The 6,736-nt window shown below is 39.3% G+C and overlaps 1 pseudogene; it reads left to right on the top strand.

Annotated features, from left to right (window-relative positions):
* The first annotated feature begins 5,271 nt into the window (after window positions 1-5,271).
* Window positions 5,272-6,160, top strand: LOC129483885 (small ribosomal subunit protein uS5-like; annotated as a pseudogene).
* The last annotated feature ends 576 nt before the right edge of the window (window positions 6,161-6,736 follow it).

The following is a 6,736-nucleotide window of genomic DNA, read 5'->3' as shown; positions in this document are numbered from 1 at the left end:
ATTAACAGTTGGATCATGAATAAAATTATGCACTAAGGCATGTAGTGACAGAGTGGCTGTATCATGTTACTATAGAGATGTATAATACACCAGCAAACTCCTGCGAGTGCAGGCAGGCTCCATAAGACAACCTGGCTTCAAGCACAGCCTTGGATCATGAATCGTGTTGATTTCTGTCAGATTCTAGTATTCTAGTCTTTCTTACTATTTTTGTTTTTGTTGCTTTCTATTGTTTTTCTGTTTTCTGTTTCCTTAGTTTCCAATCTTATCTCTATTATTTCCTTCCATCTTCTTTCTTTAGGTTTAATTTGCAATTCCTTTACAAGCTTCTTAAAGTAGAAGTTACAAGTTTCTTGAAGTAGACTTTTTATTTAAGACTTTTTTTTTCTATGTTGGGGTTTAAAGCTATAAAATTTTTTCCAAGCATTATTTTAGCTGCATTTCATAAATGTTGATATGTTGTCATGCAATTTCCATTCAGTTCAGAATAGTTTTTAATTTATATCCTTATTTCTCCTTTGACATGTTATTTAGCATTATGTTCTTTAATACCCACATACTTAGATAATTCCCCAAATTATTTTTAATTTCTAATTCATTTTCATTGGGATTGAAGAATATGCTTTGGACAATTTCAATACTTTTAAATTTATGGAGGTTTGCTTTATTGCCAAGCATATGGTATCTCCTGGAAAATATTCCTGTTGTGGCTAAAATAATACATATTTTACCCTCGTTGGTTAGTGTGTTCTGTAGATAGCAGTTAGGTCAACTTAGTTGAGGGTGTCACTCAAGTGTTCTATATTCTTGCTGAATTTCTTTCTTTCTTTCTTTCTTTCTTTCTTTCTTTCTTTCTTTCTTTCTTTCTTTCTTTCTTTCTTTCTTTTTTTTTTTTTTGAGATGGAGTTTTGCTCTTGTTGCCCAGGCTGGAGTGCAGTGGTGCAATCTCGGCTCACTGCAACCTGTGCCTCTTGGGTTCGAGCGATTCTCCTCCCTTGCCTCCTGAGTAGCTGGGATTACAGGTGCCTGCCACCATGCCTGGCTAATTTTTGTATTTTTGGTAGAGACAGGGTTTCACTATGTTTGCCAGGCTAGTCTGGAACTTCTAACCTCGGATGATTCACCCGCCTCAGCCTCCCAAAGTGCTGGGATTATAGGCATGAGCCACTACGCCAGGCCTATTCTTGCTAAATTTCTCAGTAGTAATCCTGTCAAATATTTACAGTGAGAGACCGAAGTCCTCAAAAATTGGTATTAAATTGTCTATTTTTCTTTCAATAGTGTCAGTTTTTGCATTATGTTTTTGGAGCAGTGTTGGTAGTTGCACATGCTTTTATAATTATTATATTTTTCTGATTGACACTTTGATGATTATGAAGTTTCTTCTTTGTCTCTAGAATTATTTCTTATTGTAGAGTCTATTTTATTTGACATTAGTCATTCCAGTTCTTATTATGACAACTTCTTCTATCCTGTTGCTTTCAATCTGTGTTTATGAATCTAAATTATGTTTTTATAGAAAGAATACATTTGAAAACTTTTAAAATCCAGTTTATTTCTCTCTTTTGATAGGAGTGTTTGAGCCATTCATGTGGAATTTAATGATATTAATTTAATACAATTAATACCTACTTTTAGATGTTGTGATTAGACTTAAATTTGTCATTTGTAATTTGTTTTCTATATACCTCACATTTTTTGTTACTGTGTCTTCCATCTTGCTTCTTGTGTGAAACAAACATACTTCAGTATATCATTTCAGTTCCTCTGATGAATTTTTAAAGTGTATTTTTAGGTATTTTTCAAATGGTTGCTTTAGTGATCAAAATATGCATCTTAACTTACCATAATTTACTTCAGATTAATGTTGACAATTCATATAAAATATAAGAACTATGCTCCAATACAGTTCCATATACTCAGATCTCTAAGGCTTTGTTATTTCTCTTCAACCATTTTCTCTTTGTTTCTCATACTTCTATTTATCTATCTTCAAGTTTATTGATTGTTTCTTCTGCCCTCTTAAATCTACTGTTGTTCCTATTGAGTGAATTTTGTTACTTCAGCTATTTTACTTTTCGGTTCTAGAATCTCCTTTGTTTCATTTTAATAGCTTTTAAATTGATGTTCTCTATTTGTTGAGTCTTTTTCATAATTGCTCTGTTATATTGTTTGATCATATTTGTGAGTGACTGTAAATTTTTGTCAATTAATGCAACATGTGGACACAGTGATTATTTTGACTGCTATCCATCCTTCCCCTCATTATGGATCACACTTTCCTCTTTTTTTGCATGTTACATAGGTTTTGTTGAAAAGTTATCATTTTACATATTGTAACAAATGTAGTTTTTTGTTTGCTTTTTGTTCATTATGTTGCCATTGTTTTGTTTCTTTTCTTTTTCCTTTTTGTTCTTTATTAGTAACCCATCTGGCCTGGACTTAATATATGGAATCTGGCTCCCTGCATCATGCTGTCACTGGGTTTTCTGCTTTTTTGTTCTTTTTTTTAAGAGGTTAATCCGTTGTCTCTATTGTGTCATTGTAAGCCAATGACTGATTAAAGATTGCACTCAAACACCATAACCCAGCAAGAATTCTATTCTCTACCAGTGCAGCCATATGTATGTTGGGGTGCACTTCAAAATTCAGGCAGGTTTTGGAACTATCCCCATTTTTACTTTCTATCAGGTCCCCTCTGGTCTCTCCTGCATGAACCTGCAACCTCCCAATTAGTCAGGGTGAAGTGATAAACTTATCAAACCCCCCTTCACTCCTCACCTAATTGTCTTTCATATCTAGAATCCCACTTTTAAATTTCTAGCTAGTCCATCTATCAGTTGCTTTCTCCTACTGGAATAGCTATCTCAAGCTGGAAGAGCTGCAGGTTTTCCTGGTGTGTTTCCTACAGAATTTGCTATTTTACCAATAATGTATGTGACCTTGAGTTTTCTGCCCTCTTCTCCAAATTAGGTGAGCTACCTGGGCTACCTGGTGGTTTACAGAGCCAGGAACACCCTGGTAAAACTACCCCAACAGAGGAGGAGGAAGGTAGGATCAGCCACAGGTCCCAGGGACTCTCATAAATTAACATTTTCCAATTTATTGCTTTTCTCTGTACATTTCCCAAAGTCCTAGAATAATTGTTTTGATAACTTTGCCCAGTTTAGTATTTTTTTTTTATGAAAAGGATTTACCAACCTTTTCATTTTTTAATAACCTAAAGTCTCTTGTCAAAAATTTATTTTATGGTGATTAGATGTTAATTTGTACCTGCTTTTATGTAATGGATTCTTTTAATTTATACATACTAAAAATACTTCAGATTAGAAAGATGGGGAAAATAATACAAAAGTACCTCCTTCTTTTGTTCCAAACAACTCAGATACTCTCCTATTTCCCCCAAAAACAACATGCAGAGACAGATGTAAGAAAAATAGAAATGAAAGAAAATCAAGATGAAAAAAAGAGAAAATGTGGAATGAGGTACCATACAGTTCTAATAAGTGCTTAGTTAAATATACAAACCATTATATTAGTTAGGAATCTTTAATTACAAATAAAAGACACCAAATTTAACTATGATGTATGGAAAATGGAGTAAACTTTATGAGACCAAAGGGCATGTAAATCTCTGGATTCAGGAAGAACCTGGAATAGGTGTCTACATTTTAGAAGGTCGACCAAGCAGCACCTTTTCTTGATTTATTTTGCCCCATATCTCTTTGGGAATTGGGTCACATATCTCTCCTTCTAAATCTACAAGGCGGAAAATATATCCTACAGCTCAGAAGCATACATTGGCTAAATTCTACTCATGGATCTAAGTCCATGGTCTCATGCTGGAGATTGACAGAAGATGAAATACAAGGAAGAAAGACCTGCTGAGAGAGAAGAAGAAAGGAAGAAACTATCTAGGTAGATAGTTAGGGCTGAGTCCTCAGCAGAATTCCTCTTCTAACAAAAGAGCAGCCTGAGAGGATCAAGCTGCAAACACGGAAAAAGAAGACAGGTCCAACACAAAACACATCACGAGTAATCAATAAAGTTTCACATATGGACGGCAGGGCTGGGGAGGGGCTCAGTGAGCATATTCCTTCCCATTTTTTAGACATAGTCAGATAAGAAAGCTTGCACAGGGGGCTGCCTGCAGCAGCACTGATAAGAAGAGATACCCTGGGCCAGGCATGTCTACTTTGAAGGGATCCACCCCTAACTCATGCACAGTAGGAAGAGATAAGCAACATGGAGTAACTTAGGCTAAGGGCCCGCATGCTCACTAAACGGATATGGTAGGGACTGCAAGGGATTTGCACCTTATGCAAATGACACACCTAGTCCTGACCCATTTTTCACACCCTATGTAAATGGAGCACCACTCCCTACTAACTCCTTTATAAAAACCCTTGCCCTTCACTGTAAAATGGCAACCCTTTTTTGGGATGCCGCTCAGCAGCAGAGAGCTTTCTCTCTTCCTTTCGCTTATTAAATTTCTGCTCTAATCTTACCCTTGGTTTGTCTGTGTCCCTGATTTCTTCGGCAGTAAGACAAAGAACTTTGGGTGGCACCCCAGACAACAAGGCCATTTCATTACCAGTAGTATCTCCACTATAGTAATTAAGGTAGATGCTGTAATGTAACCACAAGTTACAAAATGCCATCTCAGCTCTCAAAAAAGCCAGAGATTATATACATATAGATTATATGTAGATATTTAGAGATATATACCTATTAGATTATATACATTGTATATATGATCTTAGATCATATAAATACTGTAATTGTAGGCTGGGCACGGTGGCTCACGCCTGTAATCCCAGCACTTTGGGAGGCTGAGGTGGGCGGATCACGAGGTCAGGAGATTGAGACCATCCTGGCTAACACGGTGAAACCCTGTCTCTACTAAAAATACAAAAAATTAGCTGGGCGTGGTGGCAGGCGCCTGTAGTCCCAGCTACTCAGGAGGCTGAGGCAGGAGAATGGTGTGAACCCAGGAGGCAGAGCCTGCAGTGAGCCAAGATCACGCCACTACACTCCAGCCTGGGCGACAGAGCGAGACTCCGTCTAAAAAAAAAAAAAAAAAAAAAAAAAAAAAAAAAAAAATCAAACTGTAATTTTAAATAACTTTTAAAATACCAGATATTGCATAAAGGCTAAAGACTCTCAAACAAATGTTAAGTATAGGTCAATTTCAAAAAAGAAAAGCTGAAGTATAATATATGACATTTAAAATAACCAAATTGCTTCTCTGAGAAAACACCAAATGCTGGGATGACACTGGTGCAATGGGAGAGCCGGGAGAGCCTGGAGGCCCCGGGGGCCCTGGGATGGGGAAGTGTGGTGGCTTCTCCTGAGGCTTTGTCAGTGGCATCTGGGACTGGGGTCGCCTCGGTGGTCAGGGCTGAGGCAGGGGCTAAAACTCCGGAGTTCAAGGAGGCCAGGCTGAGGATAGGGAATTGATGCTGGTCGTCAAGCTGGGCCACCTGGTCAAAGACATGCAGATCAGATCCCTGGAGGAGATCTGCCTCTTCTCTCTGCCCATCAAGGAGTCTGAGATCACTGATCTTTTCCTGGGGGCCTCTCTCAAAGATGAAGTTTTTAAGATTATGCTGGTGCAGAAGCAGACCCGCGCCGGCCAGTGCACCAGGTTGAAGATGTTTACCGCCATCAGGGACTACAATGGCCATGTCCGTCTGGATGTTAAATGCTCCAAAGAGGTTGCCTCTGCCATCCGATGGGCCAACATCCTGGCCAACCTCTCCACTGTCCCCATGCACAGAGGCTACTGGAGGAACAGGATTGGCAAAACCCACACTGTCACTTGCAAGGTGATAGGCCACTGTAGCTCTGTGCTGGTGTGCCTCATCCCTGCACCCAGCAGCACTGGCATTGTCTCAGCCACTTTGCCCAAGAAACTGCTGCTGATGGCCAGTATTGATGACTGATACAGCTCAGCCAGGGGTTGCACTGCCACCCTTGGCAACTTCACCAATGCCACCTTTTATTCCATCTCCAAGACTTACAGCTACCTGACCCTGGCCTCTGGAAGGAGAGTGTATTCACCAAGTCTCCCTATCAGGAATTCATTGACCATCTTGTCAAGACCCACGCCAGAGTCTCTGTGGAGAGGACTCAGGCTCCAGCTGTGGCTACAACATAGGATTTTTACACAAGAAAAATAAAGTGAATTAAGCATGTTAAAAAAATAATAAAGTCTCTGCATAGTATTCCATGGTATATATGTGCCACGTTTTCTTTTTTTTTTTTTTTTTTTTTTTTTTTTTTTTGTCGTCTTAGACTGAGTCTCGCTCTGTCTCCCAGGCTGGAGTGCAGTGGCGCAATCTTGGCTCACTGAAAGCTCAGCCTCCTGGGTTCACACCATTCCCCTGCCTCAGCCTCCCGAGTAGCTGGGACTACAGGCACATGCCGCGATGCCCGGCTAATTTTTTGTATTTTTAGTAGAGACGGGGTTTCACCATGTTAGCCAGGATGGTCTCGATCTCCTGACCTCGTGATCCACCCACCTCAGCCTCCCAAAGTGCTGGAATTACAGGTGTGAGCCACCACGCCCGGCCTATATGTGCCACATTTTCTTTATCCAGTCTATCATTGATGGGAATTTGGGTTGGTTCCAAGTCTTTACTATTATGAATAGTGCTGCAATAAACACATGTGTGCATGTGTCTTTATAGTAGAATGATTTATAATCCTTTGGGTATATACCCAGTAATGGGAT

Source organism: Symphalangus syndactylus, chromosome 6 (genome assembly GCF_028878055.3).
Source record: "Symphalangus syndactylus isolate Jambi chromosome 6, NHGRI_mSymSyn1-v2.1_pri, whole genome shotgun sequence".
NCBI lineage: Eukaryota > Metazoa > Chordata > Mammalia > Primates > Hylobatidae > Symphalangus > Symphalangus syndactylus.
Note: the sequence above shows the minus strand (reverse complement) of the source record. Positions and strands in the feature narration are given on the sequence as shown.